Consider the following 24,423-nt stretch of genomic DNA (forward strand, 5'->3'; position numbering starts at 1 on the left):
GGGGTCGGGACAGACTCCTCTCTCACCCTGGGTCCAGGACACACTCCTCTATCAACATGGGGTCGGGACACACTCCTCTCTCACCCTGGGGCTGGGACACACTCCTTTCTCACCCTGGGGCTGGGACACACTCCTCTCTCACCCTGGGGCCGGGACACAATCCTCTCTCACCATTGGGCCGGGACACACTCCTCTGACCCTGGGGCCGGGACACACTCCTCTCAAAACCTGGGGCCGGGACAAACTCCTCTCTCACCCCGGGACCGGGACACACTCCTCTCACTCTGGGGCCGGGACACACTCCTCTCTCACCCTGGGACCGGGACACACTGCTCTCTCACTCTGGGGTCGGGACACACTCGTCTCTCACCCTGGGGTCGGGACACACTCCTCTCTCACCCGGGGGCCAGGACACACTCCACTCTCACCCTGGGGCCGGGACACACTCCTCTCTCACCCTGGGGCCGGGACACACTCCTCTCTGACCCTGGGGCCGGGACAGACTCCTCTCTCGCCCTCGGGTCGGGACACACTTCTCTCTCACCCTGGGGCCGGGACACACTTCTCTCTCACCCTGGGGCCGGGACACACTCCTCTCTCACCCTGGGGCCGGGACACACTTCTCTCTCACCCTGGGGCCGGGACACACTCCTCTCACCCTGGGGTCCGGGACACATTCCTCTCTCACCCTGGGGTCGGGACGCAGCCCTCTCACCCTGAGGCCGGGAGACACTCCTCTCTCACCCTGGGGCCGGGACACACTCCTCTCTCATCCTGGGGCCGGGACACACTCCTCTCTCCCCCTGGGGTTGGGACACACTCCTCTCCTACCCTTGGGCCGGGAGACACTCCTCTCACTCTGAGGCTGGGACACACTCCTCTCTCACCCTGGGGTCGGGACACACTCCTCTCTCACCCTGGGGCTGGGACACACTCCTTTCTCACCCTGGGGCCGGGACACACTCCTCTCACCCTGGGGCGGGGACACACTCCTCTCTCACTCTGGGGCCGGGACACACTCTTCTCTCAACCTGGGGTCAGGACAAACTCCACTCTTACTCTGGGGCCGGGACACACTCCTCTCATTCTGGGGTCGGGACACACACCTCTCTCACCCTGGGGCTGGGAAACACTTCTCTCTCCCTGGGACCGGGACACACTCCTCTCTCACCATGGGGTCGGGACAAACTCCTCTCTCACCCTGGGGTCGGGACACACTCCTCTCTCACCCTGGGGTCCAGGACACAATCCTCACTCACCCTGGCGTCGGGACACACTCCTCTCACCCTGGGGTCGGGACACAGTCCTCTCTCATCCTGGGGCCGTGACATATTCCTCTCACCCTGGGGTCGGGACACACTCCTCACTCACCCTGGGGTCGGGACACACTCCTCTCACCCTGGGGTCGGGACACACTCCTCTCACCCTGGGGCCGGGACACAATCCTCTCTCACCCTGGGGCCGCGACACACTCCTCTCTCACCCTGGGGCCGGGACACCCACCTCTCTCACCCTGGGGCCAGGACACACACCTCTCTCACCCTGGGGTTGGGACACACTCCTCTCACCCTGGGTTCCGGGTCAAACTCCACTCTCACCCTGGGGCCGGGACACACTCCTCTCACCCTGGGGTCCGGGACACATTCCTCTCTCACCCTGGAGTCGGGACACAGTCCTCTCACCCTGAGGCCGGGAGACACTCCTCTCTCACCCTGGGGCCGGGACACACTCCTCTCTCATCCTGGGGCCGGGACACACTCCTCTCTCACCCTGGGGCCGGGAAACACATCTCTCTCCCTGGGACCGGGACACACTCCTCTCTCACCATGGGGTCAGGACAAACTCCTCTCTCACCCTGGGGTCGGGACACACTCCTCTCTCACCCTGGGGTCCAGGACACAATCCTCTCTCACCCTGGCGTCGGGACACACTCCTCTCACCCTGGGGTCGGGACAAAGTCCTCTCTCACCATGGGCCTGCGACATACTCCTCTCACCCTGGGGTCGGGACACACTCCTCACTCACCCTGGGGTCGGGACACACTCCTCTCACCCTGGGGTCGGGACACACTCCTCTCACCCTGGGGCCGGGACACAATCCTCTCTCACCCTGGGGCCGCGACACACTCCTCTCACCCTGGGGCCGGGACGCACTTCTCCCTCACCCTGGGGCCGGGACACACTCCTCTCTCACCCTGGGGCCGGGACACCCACCTCTCTCACCCTGGGGCCAGGACACACACCTCTCTCACCCTGGGGTTGGGACACACACCTCTCACCCTGGGTTCTGGGTCAAACTCCACTCTCACCCTGGGGCCGGGACACACTCCTCTCACCCTAGGGTCCGGGACACATTCCTCTCTCACCCTGGGGTCGGGACACAGTCCTCTCACCCTGAGGCCGGGAGACACTCCTCTCTCACCCTGGGGCCGGGACACACTCCTCTCTCATCCTGGGGCCGGGACACACTCCTCTCTCACCCTGGGGTTGGGACACACTCCTCTCCTACCCTTGGGCCGGGAGACACTCCTCTCACTCTGGGGCTGGGACACACTCCTCTCTCACCCTGGGGTCGGGACACACTCTCTCACCCTGGGGCTGGGACACACTCCTTTCTCACCCTGGGGCCGGGACACACTCCTCTCACCCTGGGGCGGGGACACACTCCTCTCTCACCCTGGGGCCGGGACACACTCCTCTCTCACCCTGGGGCCGGGACACACTCCTCTCTCACCCTGGGGCCGGGACAAACTCCTCTCTCACTCTGGGGCCGGGACACACTCCTCTCACCCTGGGGCCGGGACACACTCTTCTCTCAACCTGGGGTCAGGACAAACTCCACTCTTACTCTGGGGCCGGGACACACTCCTCTCATTCTGGGGTCGGGACACACACCTCTCTCACCCTGGGGCCGGGAAACACTTCTCTCTCCCTGGGACCGGGACACACTCCTCTCTCACCATGGGGTCGGGACAAACTCCTCTCTCATCCTGGGGTCGGGACACACTCCTCTCACCCTGGGGTCGGGACACACTCCTCTCCCCCTGGGGCCGGGACACAATCCTCTCTCTCCCTGGGGCCGCGACACACTCCTCTCTCCCTGGGTTCGCGACACACTCCTCTCTCACCCTGGGGCCGGGACACACTCCTCTCACCCTGGGGCCGGGACACACTCCTCTCTCACCCTGGGGTCGGGAAAAACTCCTCTCTAACCCTGGGGTCGGGACACACTCCTCTCTCACCCTGGGGTCTGGGACACACTCCTCTCTCACCCTGGGGTCAGGACACACTCCTCTCTCACCCTGGGTCGGGACAAACTCCTCTCACACCCTGGGGCCGGGACGCACTCCTCTCTCCTCCTGGGGTCAGGAGACACTCCTCTCACCCTGGGGTCGGTACACACTCCTCTCACCCTTGGATCGGGACACACTCCTCTCTCACTCTGGGGCCGGGACACACTCCTCTAACCCTGGGTCGGGGCACACTCCTCTCTCGCCTTGGGGCCGGGACACACTCCTCTCACACTGGGGTCGGGTCATACTCCTCTCTCACCTAGGCGTCGGGACACACTCCTCTCACCCTGGGGCCGGGACACACTCCTCTCTCACCCTGGGGCTGGGACACACTCCTTTCTCACCCTGGGGCCGGGACACACTCCTCTCACCCTGGGGCGGGGACACACTCCTCTCTCACCCTGGGTCCGGGACACACTCCTCTCTCACCCTGGGGCTGCGACACACTCCTCTCTGACCCTGGGCCGGGACACACTACTCTCTCGCCCTGGGGTCGGGATACACTCCTCTCTCACCCTGGGTCGGGACAAACTCCTCTCACACCCTGGGGCCGGGACACACTCCTCTCTCACCCTGGGGTCAGGAGACACTCCTCTCACCCTGGGGTCGGTACACACTCCTCTCACCCTTGGATCGGGACACACTCTTCTCTCACTCTGGGGCCGGGGCACACTCCTCTAACCCTGGGGTCGGGGCACACTCCTCTCTCGCCTTGGGGCCAGGACACACTCCTCTCACACTGGGGTCGGGACATGCTCCTCTCTCACCCAGGGGTCGGGACACATTCCTCTCACCCTGGGGCCGGGACACACTCCTCTCTCGCCCTGGGGTCGGGACACACTCCTCTCTCACCCTGGGGCCGGGACACACTCCTCTCTCACCCTGGGGCCGTGACACACTCCTCTCTGACCCTGGGCCTGGGACACACTACTCTCTCGCCCTGGGGTCGGGATAAACTCCTCTCACACCCTGGGGCCGGGACACACTTCTCTGTCACCCTGGGGCCGGGACACACTCCTCTCTCACCCTGGGGCCAGGACACACACCTCTCTCCCCCTGGGGCCGTGACACACTCCTCTCACCCTGGGGTCTGGGACAAACTCCACTCTCATCCTAGGGCCGGGACACACTCCTCTCACCCTGGGGTGGTGGAAACATTCCTCTCTCACCCTGGGGTCGGGACACAGTCCTCTCACCCTGAGGCTGGGACACATTCCTCTCTCACCCTGGGGCTGGGAAACACACCTCTCTCAACCTGGGGCCGGGACACACTCCTCTCTGACCCTGGGGCCGGGACACACTCCTCTCTGACCCTGGGGTCGGGACACACGCCTCTCCCACCCTTGGGCCGGGACACACTCCTCTCACCCTAGGGCTGGGACAGACTCCTCTCTCACCCTGGGGCCGGGACACACTCCTCTCACTCTGGGGCCGGGACTCACTCCTCTCACTCTGGGGTCGGGACACACTCCTCTCTCACCCTGGGGCCGGGATACACTCCTCTCTCACCCTGGGGCCGGGACACACTCCTCTCTCTCCCTGGGGTCGGGGCACACTCCTCTCTCACCCTGGGGCCGGGACACACTCCTCTGACCCTGGGGTCAGGACAAAATCCTCTCTCACCCTGGGGCCGGGACACACTCCTCTCTCACGCTGGGGTCAGGACAAACTCCACTCTTACTCTGGGGCCGGGACACACTCCTCTCATTCTGGGGTCGGGACACACACCTCTCTCACCCTGGGGCTGGGAAACACTTCTCTCTCCCTGGGACCGGGACACACTCCTCTCTCACCATGGGGTCGGGACAAACTCCTCTCTCACCCTGGGGTCGGGACACACTCCTCTCTCACCCTGGGGTCCAGGACACAATCCTCACTCACCCTGGCGTCGGGACAGACTCCTCTCACCCTGGGGTCGGGACACTGTCCTCTCTCACCCTGGGGCCGCGACATACTCCTCTCACCCTGGGGTTGGGACACACTCCTCACTCACCCTGGGGTCGGGACACACTCCTCTCACCCTGGGGTCGGGACACACTCCTCTCACCCTGGGGCCGGGACACAATCCTCTCTCACCCTGGGGCCGCGACACACTCCTCTCACCCTGGGGCCGGGACACACTCCTCTCTCACCATGGGGCCGGGACACCCACCTCTCTCACCCTGGGGCCAGGACACACACCTCTCTCACCCTGGAGTTGGGACACACTCCTCTCACCCTGGGTTCCGGGTCAAACTCCACTCTCACCCTGGGGCCGGGACACACTCCTCTCACCCTGGGGTCCGGGACACATTCCTCTCTCACCCTGGGGTCGGGACACAGTCCTCTCACCCTGAGGCCGGGAGACACTCCTCTCTCACCCTGAGGCCGGGACACACTCCTCTCTCATCCTGGGGCCGGGACACACTCCTCTCTCACCCTGGGGCCGGGAAACACTTCTCTCTCCCTGGGACCGGGACACACTCCTCTCTCACCGTGGGGTCGGGACAAACTCCTCTCTCACCCTGGGGTCGGGACACACTCCTCTCTCACCCTGGGGTCCAGGACACAATCCTCTCTCACCCTGGCGTCGGGACACACTCCTCTCACCCTGGGGTCGGGACACAGTCCTCTCTCACCCTGGGGCTGTGACATACTCCTCTCACCCTGGGGTCGGGACACACTCCTCACTCACCCTGGGGTCGGGACACACTCCTCTCAACCTGGGGTCGGGACACACTCCTCTCACCCTGGGGCCGGGACACAATCCTCTCTCACCCTGGGGCCGCGACACACTCCTCTCACCCTGGGGCCGGGACGCACTTCTCCCTCACCCTGGGGCTGGGACACACTCCTCTCTCACCCTGGGGCTGGGACACACTCCTCTCTCGCCCTGAGGTCGGGACACACTCCTCTCTCACCCTGGGGCCGGGACACACTCCTCTCTCACCCTGGGGCCGGGACACACTCCTCTCACCCTGGGGCGGGGACACACTCCTCTCTCACCCTGGGGCCGGGACACACTCCTCTCTCACCCTGGGGCCGGGACACACTCCTCTCACCCTGGGGCGGGGACACACTCCTCTCTCGCCCTGAGGTCGGGACACACTCCTCTCTCACCCTGGGGCCGGGACACACTCCTCTCTCACCCTGGGGCCGGGACACACTCCTCTCTCACCCTGGGGCCGGGACACACTCCTCTCACCCTGGGGCGGGGACACACTCCTCTCTCACCCTGGGGCCGGGACACACTCCTCTCTCACCCTGGGGCCGGGACACACTCCTCTCTCACCCTGGGGCCGGGACACACTCCTCTCTCACCCTGGGGCCGGGACACACTCCTCTCACCCTGGGGCGGGGACACACTCCTCTCTCGCCCTGAGGTCGGGACACACTCCTCTCTCACCCTGGGGCCGGGACACACTCCTCTCTCACCCTGGGGCCGGGACACACTCCTCTTTCACCCTGGGGCCAGGACACACTCCTCTCTCGCCCTGAGGTCGGGACACACTCCTCTCTCACCCTGGGGCCGGGACACACTCCTCTCTCACCCTGGGGCCGGGACACACTCATCTCTCACCCTGGGGCCGGGACACACTCCTCTCTCACCCTGGGGTCGGGACACACTCCTCTCTCACCCTGGGGTCGGGACACACTCCTCTCACCCTGGAGCCGGGACACACTCCTCTCTCACTCTGGGGCCGGGACACACTCCTCTCACTCTGGGGTCGGGACACACTCCTCTCTCACCCTGGGGCCGGGACACACTCCTCTGACCCTGGGGTCGGGACAAACTCCTCTCTCACCCTGGGGCCGGGACACACTCCTCTCTCATTCTGGGGCCGGGACACACTCCTCTCTCACCCTGGGGTCGGGACAAACTCCTCTTTCACCCTGGGGTCGGGACACACTCCTCTCTCACCCTGGGGCCGGGGCGCACTCCTCTCTCACCCTGGGGCCGGGGCGCACTCCTCTCTCACCCTGGGGCCGGGGCGCACTCCTCTCTCACCCTGGGGCCGGGACACACTCCTCTCTCACTCTGGGGACAGGACACACTCCTCTCTCACCCTGGGGCCGGGACACACTCCTCTCTCGCCCTGGGGTCCGGACAAACTCCTCTCTCACCCTGGGGCCGGGGCACACTCCTCTCTCACCCTGGGGTCGGGACAGACTCCTCTCTCACCCTGGGGTCGGGACAGACTCCTCTCTCACCCTGGGGTCGGGACAGACTCCTCTCTCACCCTGGGGCCGGGGCACACTCCTCTCTCACCCTGGGGCCGGGGCACACTCCTCTCTCACCCTGGGGTCGGGACAGACTCCTCTCTCACCCTGGGTCCAGGACACACTCCTCTATCAACATGGGGTCGGGACACACTCCTCTCTCACCCTGGGGCTGGGACACACTCCTTTCTCACCCTGGGGCTGGGACACACTCCTCTCTCACCCTGGGGCCGGGACACAATCCTCTCTCACCATGGGGCCGGGACACACTCCTCTGACCCTGGGGCCGGGACACACTCCTCTCAAAACCTGGGGCCGGGACAAACTCCTCTCTCACCCCGGGACCGGGACACACTCCTCTCACTCTGGGGCCGGGACACACTCCTCTCTCACCCTGGGACCGGGACACACTGCTCTCTCACCCTGGGGTCGGGACACACTCGTCTCTCACCCTGGGGTCGGGACACACTCCTCTCTCACCCGGGGGCCAGGACACACTCCACTCTCACCCTGGGGCCGGGACACACTCCTCTCTCACCCTGGGGCCGGGACACACTCCTCTCTGACCCTGGGGCCGGGACAGACTCCTCTCTCGCCCTCGGGTCGGGACACACTTCTCTCTCACCCTGGGGCCGGGACACACTTCTCTCTCACCCTGGGGCCGGGACACACTCCTCTCTCACCCTGGGGCCGGGACACACTTCTCTCTCACCCTGGGGCCGGGACACACTCCTCTCACCCTGGGGTCCGGGACACATTCCTCTCTCACCCTGGGGTCGGGACGCAGCCCTCTCACCCTGAGGCCGGGAGACACTCCTCTCTCACCCTGGGGCCGGGACACACTCCTCTCTCATCCTGGGGCCGGGACACACTCCTCTCTCCCCCTGGGGTTGGGACACACTCCTCTCCTACCCTTGGGCCGGGAGACACTCCTCTCACTCTGAGGCTGGGACACACTCCTCTCTCACCCTGGGGTCGGGACACACTCCTCTCTCACCCTGGGGCTGGGACACACTCCTTTCTCACCCTGGGGCCGGGACACACTCCTCTCACCCTGGGGCGGGGACACACTCCTCTCTCACTCTGGGGCCGGGACACACTCTTCTCTCAACCTGGGGTCAGGACAAACTCCACTCTTACTCTGGGGCCGGGACACACTCCTCTCATTCTGGGGTCGGGACACACACCTCTCTCACCCTGGGGCTGGGAAACACTTCTCTCTCCCTGGGACCGGGACACACTCCTCTCTCACCATGGGGTCGGGACAAACTCCTCTCTCACCCTGGGGTCGGGACACACTCCTCTCTCACCCTGGGGTCCAGGACACAATCCTCACTCACCCTGGCGTCGGGACACACTCCTCTCACCCTGGGGTCGGGACACAGTCCTCTCTCATCCTGGGGCCGTGACATATTCCTCTCACCCTGGGGTCGGGACACACTCCTCACTCACCCTGGGGTCGGGACACACTCCTCTCACCCTGGGGTCGGGACACACTCCTCTCACCCTGGGGCCGGGACACAATCCTCTCTCACCCTGGGGCCGCGACACACTCCTCTCTCACCCTGGGGCCGGGACACCCACCTCTCTCACCCTGGGGCCAGGACACACACCTCTCTCACCCTGGGGTTGGGACACACTCCTCTCACCCTGGGTTCCGGGTCAAACTCCACTCTCACCCTGGGGCCGGGACACACTCCTCTCACCCTGGGGTCCGGGACACATTCCTCTCTCACCCTGGAGTCGGGACACAGTCCTCTCACCCTGAGGCCGGGAGACACTCCTCTCTCACCCTGGGGCCGGGACACACTCCTCTCTCATCCTGGGGCCGGGACACACTCCTCTCTCACCCTGGGGCCGGGAAACACATCTCTCTCCCTGGGACCGGGACACACTCCTCTCTCACCATGGGGTCAGGACAAACTCCTCTCTCACCCTGGGGTCGGGACACACTCCTCTCTCACCCTGGGGTCCAGGACACAATCCTCTCTCACCCTGGCGTCGGGACACACTCCTCTCACCCTGGGGTCGGGACAAAGTCCTCTCTCACCATGGGCCTGCGACATACTCCTCTCACCCTGGGGTCGGGACACACTCCTCACTCACCCTGGGGTCGGGACACACTCCTCTCACCCTGGGGTCGGGACACACTCCTCTCACCCTGGGGCCGGGACACAATCCTCTCTCACCCTGGGGCCGCGACACACTCCTCTCACCCTGGGGCCGGGACGCACTTCTCCCTCACCCTGGGGCCGGGACACACTCCTCTCTCACCCTGGGGCCGGGACACCCACCTCTCTCACCCTGGGGCCAGGACACACACCTCTCTCACCCTGGGGTTGGGACACACACCTCTCACCCTGGGTTCTGGGTCAAACTCCACTCTCACCCTGGGGCCGGGACACACTCCTCTCACCCTAGGGTCCGGGACACATTCCTCTCTCACCCTGGGGTCGGGACACAGTCCTCTCACCCTGAGGCCGGGAGACACTCCTCTCTCACCCTGGGGCCGGGACACACTCCTCTCTCATCCTGGGGCCGGGACACACTCCTCTCTCACCCTGGGGTTGGGACACACTCCTCTCCTACCCTTGGGCCGGGAGACACTCCTCTCACTCTGGGGCTGGGACACACTCCTCTCTCACCCTGGGGTCGGGACACACTCTCTCACCCTGGGGCTGGGACACACTCCTTTCTCACCCTGGGGCCGGGACACACTCCTCTCACCCTGGGGCGGGGACACACTCCTCTCTCACCCTGGGGCCGGGACACACTCCTCTCTCACCCTGGGGCCGGGACACACTCCTCTCTCACCCTGGGGCCGGGACACACTCTCTCTCACCCTGGGGTCGGGACACACTCCTCTCTCACCCTGGGGCCGGGACATACTCCTCTCTCACGTTGGGTTCTGGACAAACTCCTCTCTCACTCTGGGGCCGGGACACACTCCTCTCACCCTGGGGCCGGGACACACTCTTCTCTCAACCTGGGGTCAGGACAAACTCCACTCTTACTCTGGGGCCGGGACACACTCCTCTCATTCTGGGGTCGGGACACACACCTCTCTCACCCTGGGGCCGGGAAACACTTCTCTCTCCCTGGGACCGGGACACACTCCTCTCTCACCATGGGGTCGGGACAAACTCCTCTCTCATCCTGGGGTCGGGACACACTCCTCTCACCCTGGGGTCGGGACACACTCCTCTCCCCCTGGGGCCGGGACACAATCCTCTCTCTCCCTGGGGCCGCGACACACTCCTCTCTCCCTGGGTTCGCGACACACTCCTCTCTCACCCTGGGGCCGGGACACACTCCTCTCACCCTGGGGCCGGGACACACTCCTCTCTCACCCTGGGGTCGGGAAAAACTCCTCTCTAACCCTGGGGTCGGGACACACTCCTCTCTCACCCTGGGGTCTGGGACACACTCCTCTCTCACCCTGGGGTCAGGACACACTCCTCTCTCACCCTGGGTCGGGACAAACTCCTCTCACACCCTGGGGCCGGGACGCACTCCTCTCTCCTCCTGGGGTCAGGAGACACTCCTCTCACCCTGGGGTCGGTACACACTCCTCTCACCCTTGGATCGGGACACACTCCTCTCTCACTCTGGGGCCGGGACACACTCCTCTAACCCTGGGTCGGGGCACACTCCTCTCTCGCCTTGGGGCCGGGACACACTCCTCTCACACTGGGGTCGGGTCATACTCCTCTCTCACCTAGGCGTCGGGACACACTCCTCTCACCCTGGGGCCGGGACACACTCCTCTCTCACCCTGGGGCTGGGACACACTCCTTTCTCACCCTGGGGCCGGGACACACTCCTCTCACCCTGGGGCGGGGACACACTCCTCTCTCACCCTGGGTCCGGGACACACTCCTCTCTCACCCTGGGGCTGCGACACACTCCTCTCTGACCCTGGGCCGGGACACACTACTCTCTCGCCCTGGGGTCGGGATACACTCCTCTCTCACCCTTGGTCGGGACAAACTCCTCTCACACCCTGGGGCCGGGACACACTCCTCTCTCACCCTGGGGTCAGGAGACACTCCTCTCACCCTGGGGTCGGTACACACTCCTCTCACCCTTGGATCGGGACACACTCTTCTCTCACTCTGGGGCCGGGGCACACTCCTCTAACCCTGGGGTCGGGGCACACTCCTCTCTCGCCTTGGGGCCAGGACACACTCCTCTCACACTGGGGTCGGGACATGCTCCTCTCTCACCCAGGGGTCGGGACACATTCCTCTCACCCTGGGGCCGGGACACACTCCTCTCTCGCCCTGGGGTCGGGACACACTCCTCTCTCACCCTGGGGCCGGGACACACTCCTCTCTCACCCTGGGGCCGTGACACACTCCTCTCTGACCCTGGGCCTGGGACACACTACTCTCTCGCCCTGGGGTCGGGATAAACTCCTCTCACACCCTGGGGCCGGGACACACTTCTCTGTCACCCTGGGGCCGGGACACACTCCTCTCTCACCCTGGGGCCAGGACACACACCTCTCTCCCCCTGGGGCCGTGACACACTCCTCTCACCCTGGGGTCTGGGACAAACTCCACTCTCATCCTAGGGCCGGGACACACTCCTCTCACCCTGGGGTGGTGGAAACATTCCTCTCTCACCCTGGGGTCGGGACACAGTCCTCTCACCCTGAGGCTGGGACACATTCCTCTCTCACCCTGGGGCTGGGAAACACACCTCTCTCAACCTGGGGCCGGGACACACTCCTCTCTGACCCTGGGGCCGGGACACACTCCTCTCTGACCCTGGGGTCGGGACACACGCCTCTCCCACCCTTGGGCCGGGACACACTCCTCTCACCCTAGGGCTGGGACAGACTCCTCTCTCACCCTGGGGCCGGGACACACTCCTCTCACTCTGGGGCCGGGACTCACTCCTCTCACTCTGGGGTCGGGACACACTCCTCTCTCACCCTGGGGCCGGGATACACTCCTCTCTCACCCTGGGGCCGGGACACACTCCTCTCTCTCCCTGGGGTCGGGGCACACTCCTCTCTCACCCTGGGGCCGGGACACACTCCTCTGACCCTGGGGTCAGGACAAAATCCTCTCTCACCCTGGGGCCGGGACACACTCCTCTCTCACGCTGGGGTCAGGACAAACTCCACTCTTACTCTGGGGCCGGGACACACTCCTCTCATTCTGGGGTCGGGACACACACCTCTCTCACCCTGGGGCTGGGAAACACTTCTCTCTCCCTGGGACCGGGACACACTCCTCTCTCACCATGGGGTCGGGACAAACTCCTCTCTCACCCTGGGGTCGGGACACACTCCTCTCTCACCCTGGGGTCCAGGACACAATCCTCACTCACCCTGGCGTCGGGACAGACTCCTCTCACCCTGTGGTCGGGACACTGTCCTCTCTCACCCTGGGGCCGCGACATACTCCTCTCACCCTGGGGTTGGGACACACTCCTCACTCACCCTGGGGTCGGGACACACTCCTCTCACCCTGGGGTCGGGACACACTCCTCTCACCCTGGGGCCGGGACACAATCCTCTCTCACCCTGGGGCCGCGACACACTCCTCTCACCCTGGGGCCGGGACACACTCCTCTCTCACCATGGGGCCGGGACACCCACCTCTCTCACCCTGGGGCCAGGACACACACCTCTCTCACCCTGGAGTTGGGACACACTCCTCTCACCCTGGGTTCCGGGTCAAACTCCACTCTCACCCTGGGGCCGGGACACACTCCTCTCACCCTGGGGTCCGGGACACATTCCTCTCTCACCCTGGGGTCGGGACACAGTCCTCTCACCCTGAGGCCGGGAGACACTCCTCTCTCACCCTGAGGCCGGGACACACTCCTCTCTCATCCTGGGGCCGGGACACACTCCTCTCTCACCCTGGGGCCGGGAAACACTTCTCTCTCCCTGGGACCGGGACACACTCCTCTCTCACCGTGGGGTCGGGACAAACTCCTCTCTCACCCTGGGGTCGGGACACACTCCTCTCTCACCCTGGGGTCCAGGACACAATCCTCTCTCACCCTGGCGTCGGGACACACTCCTCTCACCCTGGGGTCGGGACACAGTCCTCTCTCACCCTGGGGCTGTGACATACTCCTCTCACCCTGGGGTCGGGACACACTCCTCACTCACCCTGGGGTCGGGACACACTCCTCTCAACCTGGGGTCGGGACACACTCCTCTCACCCTGGGGCCGGGACACAATCCTCTCTCACCCTGGGGCCGCGACACACTCCTCTCACCCTGGGGCCGGGACGCACTTCTCCCTCACCCTGGGGCTGGGACACACTCCTCTCTCACCCTGGGGCTGGGACACCCACCTCTCTCACCCTGGGGCCAGGACACACACCTCTCTCACCCTGGGGCTGGGACACACTCCTTTCTCACCCTGGGGCCGGCACACACTCCTCTCACCCTGGGGTGGGGACACACTCCTCTCTCACCCTGGGGCCGGGACACACTCCTCTCTCACCCTGGGGCCCGGACACACTCCTCTCTCACCCTGGGGCTGGGACACACTCCTCTCTCACCCTGGGGTCGGGTCACACACCTCTCTCACCCTGGGGTCGGGACACCCTCCTCTCTCACCCTGGGGTCGGGACACACTCCTCTCTCACGCTGGGTTCTGGACAAACTCCTCTCTCACTCTGGGGCCGGGACACACTCCTCTCATTCTGGGGTCGGGACACACACCTCTCTCACCCTGGGGCCGGGAAACACTTCTCTCTCCCTGGGACCGGGACACACTCCTCTCTCACCATGGGGTCGGGACAAACTCCTCTCTCACCCTGGGGTCGGGACGCACTCCTCTCTCACCCTGGGGTCGGGGCACACTCCTCCCTCACCCTGGGGCTGGGACACACTCCTCACTCACACTGGGGTCGGGACACACTCCTCTCACCCTGGGGTCGGGACACACTCCTCTCACCCTGGGGCCGGGACACAATCCTCTCTCACCCTGGGGCCGCGACACACTCCTCTCACCCTGGGGCCGGGACACACTTCTCTCTCACCCTGGGGCCGGGACACACTCCTCTCTTACCCTGGGGCCGGGACACCCACCTCTCTCACCCTGGGGCCAGGACACACACCTCTCTCACCCTGGGGTTGGGACACACTCCTCTCACCCTGGGTTCCGGGTCAAACTCCACTCTCACCCTGGGGCCAGGACACACTCCTCTCACCCTGGGGTCCAGGACACATTCCTCTCTCACCCTGGGGTCGGGACACAGTCCTCTCACCCTGAGGCCGGGAGATACTCCTCTCTCACCCTGGGGCCGGGACACACTCCTCTCTCACCCTGGGGCTGGGACACACTCCTCTCACCCTGGGGCGTGGACACACTCCTCTCTCACCCTGGGGCCGGGACACACTGCTCTCTCGCCCTGGGGCCGGGACACACTCCTCTCTCACCCCGGGGTCGGGAAACACTCCTCTCTCACTCTGGGGCCGGGACATACTCCTCTCTCACGCTGGGTTCTGGACAAACTCCTCTCTCACACTGGGGCCGGGACACACTCCTCTCACCCTGGGGCCGGGACACATTCTTCTCTCAACCTGGGGTCAGGACAAACTCCACTCTTACTCTGGGGCCGGGAAACACTTCTCTCTCCCTGGGACCGGGACAAACTCCTCTCTCACCATGGGGTCGGGACAAACTCCTCTCTCACCCCGGGGTCGGGACACACTCCTCTCACCCTGGGGTCGGGACACACTCCTCTCACCCTGGGGCCGGGACACAATCCTCTCTCACCCTGGGGCCGCGACACACTCATCTCACCCTGGGGTCGGGACACACTCCTCTCACCCTGGGGCCGGGACACACTCCTCTCTCACCGTGGGGTCGGGAAAAACTCCTCTCTAACCCTGGGGTCGGGACACACTTCTCTCTAACCCTGGGGTCGGGACACACTCCTCTCTCACCCTGGGGTCCGGGACACACTCCTCTCTCACCCTGGGGTCGGGACACACTCCTCTCTCACCCTGGGTCGGGACAAACTCCTCTCACACCCTGGGGCCGGGACACACTCCTCTCTCATCCTGGGGTCAGGAGACACTCCTCTCACCCTGGGGTCGGTACACACTCCTCTCACCCTTGGATCGGGACACACTCCTCTCTCACTCTGGGGCCGGGACACACTCCTCTAACCCTGGGGTCGGGGCACACTCCTCTCTCGCCTTGGGGCCAGGACACACTCCTCTCACACTGGGGTCGGGACATACTCCTCTCTCACCTAGGCGTCGGGACACACTGCTCTCACCCTGGGGCCGGGACACACTCGTCTCTCGCCCTGGGGTCGGGACACACTCCTCTCTCACCCTGGGGCCGCGACACACTCCTCTCTGACCCTGGGCCGGGACACACTCGTCTCTCGCCCTGGGGTCGGGACACACTCCTCTCTCACCCTGGGGCCGGGACACACTCCTCTCTCACCCTGGGGTTGGGACACACTCCTCTCCTACCCTTGGGCCGGGAGACACTCCTCTCACTCTGGGGCTGGGACACACTCCTCTCTCACCCTGGGGTCGGGACACACTCCTCTCTCACCCTGGGGCTGGGACACACTCCTTTCTCACCCTGGGGCCGGGACACACTCCTCTCACCCTGGGGCGGGGACACACTCCTCTCTCACCCTGGGGCCGGGACACACTCCTCTCTCACCCTGGGGCCGGGACACACTCCTCTCTCACCCTGGGGAAGGGACACACTCTCTCTCACCCTGGGGTCGGGACACACTCCTCTCTCACCCTGGGGCCGGGACATACTCCTCTCTCACGCTGGGTTCTGGACAAACTCCTCTCTCACTCTGGGGCCGGGACACACTCCTCTCAACCTGGGGCCGGGACACACTCTTCTCTCAACCTGGGGTCAGGACAAACTCCACTCTTACTCTGGGGCCGGGACACACTCCTCTCATTCTGGGGTCGGGACACACACCTCTCTCACCCTGGGGCCGGGAAACAATTCTCTCTCCCTGGGACCGGGACACACTCCTCTCTCACCATGGGGTTGGGACAAACTCCTCTCTCACCCTGGGGTCGGGACACACTCCTCTCACCCTGGGGTCGGGACACACTCCTCTCCCCCTGGGGCCGGGACACACTCCTCTCTCCCTGGGGTCGCGACACACTCCTCTCTCACCCTGGGGCCGCGACACACTCCTCTCTCACCCTGGGGCCGGGACACACTCCTCTCACCCTGGGGCCGGGACACACTCCTCTCTCACCCTGGGGTCGGGAAAAACTCCTCTCTAACCCTGGGGTCGGGACACACTCCTCTCTCACCCTGGGGTCGGGACACACTCCTCTCCCCCTGGGGCCGGGACACAATCCTCTCTCACCCTGGGGTCGCGACACACTCCTCTCTCACCCTGGGGCCAGGACACACTCCTCTCTGACCCTGGGGTCGGGACACACTCCTCTCCCACCCTTGGGCCGGGACACACTCCTCTCACCCTAGGGCTGGGACAGACTCCTCTCTCACCCTGGGGCCGGGACACACTCCTCTCACTCTGGGGCCGGGACACACTCCTCTCACTCTGGGGTCGGGACACACTCCTCTCTCACCCTGGGGTTGGGACACACTCCTCTCTCACCCTGGGGCCGGGATACACTCCTCTCTCACCCTGGGGCCGGGACACACTCCTCTCTCACCCTGGGGTCGGGACACACTCCTCTCACTCTGGGGCCGGGACACACTCCTCTCACTCTGGGGTTGGGACACACTCCTCTCTCACCCTGGGGCCGGGATACACTCCTCTCTCACCCTGGGGCCGGGACACACTCCTCTCTCACCCTGGGGTCGGGACACACTCCTCTCTCACCCTGGGGTCAGGACAAACTCCACTCTTACTCTGGGGCCGGGACACACTCCTCTCATTCTGGGGTCGGGACACACACCTCTCCCACCCTGGGGCTGGGAAACACTTCTCTCTCCCTGGGACCGGGACACACTCCTCTCTCACCATGGGGTCGGGACAAACTCCTCTCTCACCCTGGGGCCGGGGCGCACTCCTCTCTCACCCTGGGGTCCAGGACACAATCCTCACTCACCCTGGCATCGGGACACACTCCTCTCACCCTGGGGTCGGGACACAGTCCTCTCTAACCCTGGGGCCGCGACATACTCCTCTCACCCTGGGGTCGGGACACACTCCTCACTCACCCTGGGGTCGGGACACACTCCTCTCACCCTGGGGTCGGGACACACTCCTCTCACCCTGGGGCCGGGACACAATCCTCTCCCTACCTGTGGCCGCGACACACTCCTCTCACCCTGGGGCCGGGACACACTCCTCTCTCACCCTGGGGCCGGGACACCCACCTCTCTCACCCTGGGGTCAGGACACACACCTCTCTCACCCTGGGGTTGGGACACACTCCTCTCACCCTGGGTTCCGGGTCAAACTCCACTCTCACCCTGGGGCCGGGACACACTCCTCTCACCCTGGGGTCCGGGACACATTCCTCTCTCACCCTGGGGTCGGGACACAGTCCTCTCACCCTGAGGCCGGGAGACACTCCTGTCTCACCCTGGGGCCGGGACACACTCCTCTCTCACCCTGGGGCCGGGAAACACTTCTCTCTCCCTGGGACCGGGACACACTCCTCTCTCACCATGGGGTCGGGACAAACTCCTCTCTCACCCTGGTGTCGGGAGACACTCCTCTCTCACCCTGGGGTCCAGGACACCATCCTCTCTCACCCTGGCGTCGGGACACACTCCTCTCACCCTGGGGTCGGGACACAGTCCTCTCTCACCCTGGGGCTGCGACATACTCCTCTCACCCTGGGGTCGGGACACACTCCACACTCACCCTGGGGTCGGGACACACTCCTCTCACCCTGGGGTCGGGACACACTCCTCTCACCCTGGGGCCGGGACACAATCCTCTCTCACCCTGGGGCCCGACACACTCCTCTCACCCTGCGGCCGGGACGCACTTCTCCCTCACACTGGGGCCGGGACACACTCCTCTCTCACCCTGGGGCCGGGACACACTCCTCTCTCACCCTCGGGCCGGGACACCCACCTCTCTCACCCTGTGGCCAGGACACACTCCTCTCTCACCCTGGGGCCGGGACACACTTTCTCTCACCCTGGGGTCGGGACACACTCCTCTCTCACCCTGGGGCCGGGACATACTCCTCTCTCACGCTGGGTTCTGGACAAACTCCTCTCTCACCCTGGGGCCGGGAAACACTTCTCTCTCCCTGGGACCGGGACACACTCCTCTCTCAACATGGGGTCGGGACAAGCTCCTCTCTCACCCTGGGGTCGGGACACACTCCTCTCACCCTGGGGTCGGGACACACTCCTCTCCCCCTGGGGCCGGGACACACTCCTCTCACCCTGGGGCCGGGACACACTCCTCTCTCACCCTGGGGCCGGGACACACTCCTCTCACCCTGGGGCCAGGACACACTCCTCTCTCACCCTGGGGTCGGGAAAAACTCCTCTCTAACCCTGGGGTCGGGACACACTCCTCTCTCACCCTGGGGTCTGGGACACACTCCTCTCTCACCCTGGGGTCAGGACACACTCCTCTCTCACCCTGGGTCGGGACAAACTCCTCTCACACCCTGGGGCCGGGACACACTCCTCTCTCATCCTGGGGTCAGGAGACACTCCTCTCACCCTGGGGTCGGTACACACACCTCTCACCCTTGGATCGGGACACACTCCTCTCTCACTCTGGGGCCGGGACACACTCCTCTAACCCTGGGTCGGGGCACACTCCTCTCTCACACTGGGGTCGGGACATACTCCTCTCTCACCTAGGCGTCGGGACACACTCCTCTCACCCTGGGGCCGGGACACACTCGTCTCTCGCCCTGGGGTCGGGACACACTCCTCTCTCACCCTGGGGCCGGGACACACTCCTCTCTCACCCTGGGGCTGCGACACACTCCTCTCTGACCCTGGGCCGGGACACACTACTCTCTCGCCCTGGGGTCGGGATACACTCCTCTCTCACCCTGGGTCGGGACAAACTCCTCTCACACCCTGGGGCCGGGACACACTCCTCTCTCACCCTGGGGTCAGGAGACACTCCTCTCACCCTGGGGTCGGTACACACTCGTCTCACCCTTGGATCGGGACACACTCCTCTCTCACTCTGGGGCCGGGGCACGCTCCTCTAACCCTGGGGTCGGGGCACACTCCTCTCTCGCCTTGGGGCCAGGACACACTCCTCTCACACTGGGGTCGGGACATGCTCCTCTCTCACCCAGGGGTCGGGACACATTCCTCTCACCCTGGGGCCGGGACACACTCGTCTCTCTCCCTGGGGTCGGGACACACTCCTCTCTCACCCTGGGGCCGGGACACACTCCTCTCTCACCCTGGGGCTGGGACACACTCCTCTCTCACCCTGGGGCCGGGACACACTCCTCTCTCACCCTGGGGCTGCGACACACTCCTCTCTCACCCTGGGGCCGGGACACACTCCTCTCTCACCCTGGGGCCGGGACACACTCCTCTCTCACCCTGGGGCCGGGACACACTCCTCTCTCACCCTGGGGCTGGGACACACTCCTCTCTCACCCTGGGTCGGGACAAACTCCTCTCACACCCTGGGGCCGGGACACACTCCTCTCTCACCCTGGGGTCACGAGACACTCCTCTCACCCTGGGGTCGGTACACACTCCTCTCACCCTTGGATCGGGACACACTCCTCTCTCACTCTGGGGCCGGGGCACACTCCTCTAACCCTGGGTTCGGGGCACACTCCTCTCTCGCCTTGGGGCCAGGACACACTCCTCTCTCACTGGGGTCGGGACACACTCCTCTCTCGCCCTGGGGTCGGGACACACTCCTCTCTCACCCTGGGGCCGGGACACACTCCTCTCTCACCCTGGGGCCGCGACACACTCCTCTCTGACCCTGGGCCTGGGACACACTGCTCTCTCGCCCTGGGGTCGGGATAAACTCCTCTCACACCCTGGGGCCAGGACACACTTCTCTGTCACCCTGGGGCCGGGACACACTCCTCTCTCACCCTGGGGCCAGGACACACACCTCTCTCCCCCTGGGGCCGTGACACACTCCTCTCACCCTGGGGTCTGGGACAAACTCCACTCTCACCCTAGGGCCGGGACACACTCCTCTCACCCTGGGGTCCTGGAAACATTCCTCTCTCACCCTGGGGTCGGGACACAGTCCTCTCACCCTGAGGCCGGGACACACTCCTCTCTCACCCTGGGGCCGGGAAACACACCTCTCTCAACCTGGGGCCTGGACACACTCCTCTCTGACCCTGGGACCGGGACACACTCCTCTCTGACCCTGGGGTCGGGACACACTCCTGTCCCACCCTTGGGCCGGGACACACTCCTCTCACCCTAGGGCTGGGACAGACTCCTCTCTCACCCTGGGGTCGGGACACACTCCTCTCACTCTGGGGCCGGGACACACTCCTCTCACTCTGGGGTCGGGACACACTTCTCTCTCACCCTGGGGCCGGGATACACTCCTCTCTCACCCTGGGGCCGGGACACACTCCTCTCTCACCCTGGGGTCGGGACACACTCCTCTCTCACCCTGGGGCCGGGACACACTCCTCTGACCCTGGGGTCGGGACAAAATCCTCTCTCACCCTGGGGCCGGGACACACTCCTCTCTCACCCTTGGGCTGGGACACACTCCTCTCTCACCCTGGGGCCGGGACACACTCCTCTCTAACCCTGGGGTCGGGACAAACTCCTCTCTCACCCTAGGGTTGGGACACACTCCGCTCTCACCCTGGGGCCGGGAGACACTCCTCTCTCACCCTGGGGCCGGGACACACTCCTCTCTCACCCTGGGGCCGGGGCGCACTCCTCTCTCACCCTGGGGCCGGGGCGCACTCCTCTCTCACCCTGGGGCCGGGGCGCACTCCTCTCACACCCTGGGGCCGGGGCACACTCCTCTCTCACACTGGGGACAGGACACACTCCTCTCTCACCCTGGGGCCGGGACACACTCCTCTCTCGCCCTGGGGTCGGGACAAACTCCTCTCTCACCCTGGGGCCGGGACACACTCGCTCTCACCCTGGGGTCGGGACACACTCCTCTCTCACCATGGGGTCGGGACAGACTCCTCTCTCACCCTGGGTCCAGGACACACTCCTCTCTCAACATGGGGTCCGGACACACTCCTCTCTCACCCTGGGTCTGGGACACACTCCTTTCTCACCCTGGGGCCGGGACACACTCCTCTGTCACCCTGGGGCTGGGACACACTCCTCTCTCACCCTGGGGCCGGGACACACTCCTCTCTATCCCTGGGGTCGGGACAAACTCCTCTCTCACCCTGGGGTCGGGACACACTCCGCTCTCACCCTGGGGCCGGGACACACTCCTCTCTCACCCTGGGGCCGGGACACACCCCTCTCTCAACCTGGGGCTGGGGCGCACTCCTCTCTCACCCTGGGGCCGGGGCGCACTCCACTCTCACCCTGGGGCCGGGGCGCACTCCTCTCACACCCTGGGGCCGGGGCACACTCCTCTCTCACCCTGGGGACAGGACACACTCCTCTCTCACCCTGGGGCCGGGACACACTCCTCTCTCGCCCTGGGGTCGGGACAAACTCCTCTCTCACCCTGGGGCCGGGACACACTCGCTCTCACCCTGGGGTCGGGACACACTCCTCTCTCACCATGGGGTCGGGACAGACTCCTCTCTCACCCTGGGTCCAGGACACACTCCTCTCTCAACATGGGGTCCGGACACACTCCTCTCTCACCCTGGGTCTGGGACACACTCCTTTCTCACCCTGGGGCCGGGACACACTCCTCTCACCCTGGGGCGGGGACACACTCCTCTCTCACCCTGGGGCCGGGACACACTCCTCTCTCACCATGGGGTCGGGACACACTCCTCTCTCACCCTGGGGCTGGGACACACTCCTTTCTCACCCTGGGGCCGGGACACACTCCTCTCACCCTGGGACGGGGACACACTCCTCTCTCACCCTGGGGCCGGGACACACTCCTCTCTCACTCTGGGGCCGGGACACACTCCTCTCATTCTGGGGTCGGGACACACACCTCTCTCACCCTGGGGCCGGGAAACACTTCTCTCTCCCTGGGACCGGGACACACTCCTCTCTCACCATGGCGTCGGGCCAAACTCCTCTCTCACCCTGGGGTCGGGACACACTCCTCTCACCCTGGGGTCGGGACACACTCCTCTCCCCCTGGGGCCGGGACACAATCCTCTCTCACCCTGGGGCCGCGACACACTCCTCTCACCCTGGGGTCGCGACACACTCCTCTCTCACCCTGGGGCCGGGACACACTCCTCTCACCCTGGGGCCGGGACACACTCCTCTCTCACCCTGGGGTCGGGAAAAACTCCTCTCTAACCCTGGGGTCGGGACACACTCCTCTCTCACCCTGGGGCCCGGGACACACTCCTCTCTCACCCTGGGGTCAGGACACACTCCTCTCTCACCCTGGGTCTGGACAAACTCCTTTCACACCCTGGGGCCGGGACACACTCCTCTCTCATCCTGGGGTCAGGAGACACTCCTCTCACCCAGGGGTCGGTACACACTCCTCTCACCCTTGGATCGGGACACACTCCTCTCTCACTCTGGGGCCGGGACACACTCCTCTAACCCTGGGGTCGGGGCACACTCCTCTCTCACCTTGGGGCCGGGACACACTCCTCTCACACTGGGGTCGGGACATACTCCTCTCTCAGCTAGGCGTCGGGACACACTCCTCTCACCCTGGGGCCGGGACACACTCGTCTCTCGCCCTGGGGTCGGGACACACTCCTCTGTCACCCTGGGGCCGGGACACACTCCTCTCTCACCCTGGGGTTGCGACACACTCCTCTCTGACCCTGGGCCGGGACACACTACTCTCTCGCCCTGGGGTCGGGATACACTCCTCTCTCACCCTGGGTCGGGACAAACTCCTCTCACACCCTGGGGCCGGGACACACACCTCTCTCACCCTGGGGTCAGGAGACACTCCTCTCACCCTGGGGTCGGTACACACTCCTCTCACCCTTGGATCGGGACGCACTCCTCTCTCACTCTGGGGCCGGGGCACAGTCCTCTAACCCTGGGGTCGGGGCACACTTCTCTGTCACCCTGGGGCCGGGACACACTCCTCTCTCACCCTGGGGCCAGGACACACACCTCTCTCCCCCTGGGGCCGTGACACACTCCTCTCACCCTGGGGTCTGGGACAAACTCCACTCACCCTGGGGTCCTGGAAACATTCCTCTCTCACCCTGGGGTCGGGACAGAGTCCTCTCACCCTGAGGCCGGGACACACTCCTCTCTCACCCTGGGGCCGGGAAACACACCTCTCTCAACCTGGGGCCGGGACACACTCCTCTCTGACCCTGGGGCCGGGACACACTCCTCTCTGAACCTGGGGTCGGGACACACTCCTCTCCCACCCTTGGGCCGGGACACACTCCTCTCACCCTAGGGCTGGGACAGATTCCTCTCTCACCCTGGGGTCGGGACACACTCCTCTCACTCTGGGGCCGGGACACACTCCTCTCACTCTGGGGTCGGGACACACTCCTCTCTCACCCTGGGGCCGGGATACACTCCTCTCTCACCCTGGGGCCGGGACACACTCCTCTCTCACCCTGGGGTCGGGACACACTCCTCTCTCACCCTGGGGCCGGGACACACTCCTCTGACCCTGGGGTCGGGACAAAATCCTCTCTCACCCTGGGGCCGGGACACAATCCTCTCTCACCCTGGGGCTGGGACACACTCCTCTCTCACCCTGGGGCCGGGACACACTCCTCTCTAACCCTGGGGTCGGGACAAACTCCTCTCTCACCCTAGGGTTGGGACACACTCCGCTCTCACCCTGGGGCCGGGAGACACTCCTCTCTCACCCTGGGGCCGGGACACACTCCTCTCTCACCCTGGGGCCGGGGCGCACTCCTCTCTCACCCTGGGGCCGGGGCG

This window comes from Somniosus microcephalus, chromosome 8, assembly GCF_052327205.1.
Source record: "Somniosus microcephalus isolate GS21.2 chromosome 8, FLI_Smic_1.0, whole genome shotgun sequence".
Lineage (NCBI taxonomy): Eukaryota > Metazoa > Chordata > Chondrichthyes > Squaliformes > Somniosidae > Somniosus > Somniosus microcephalus.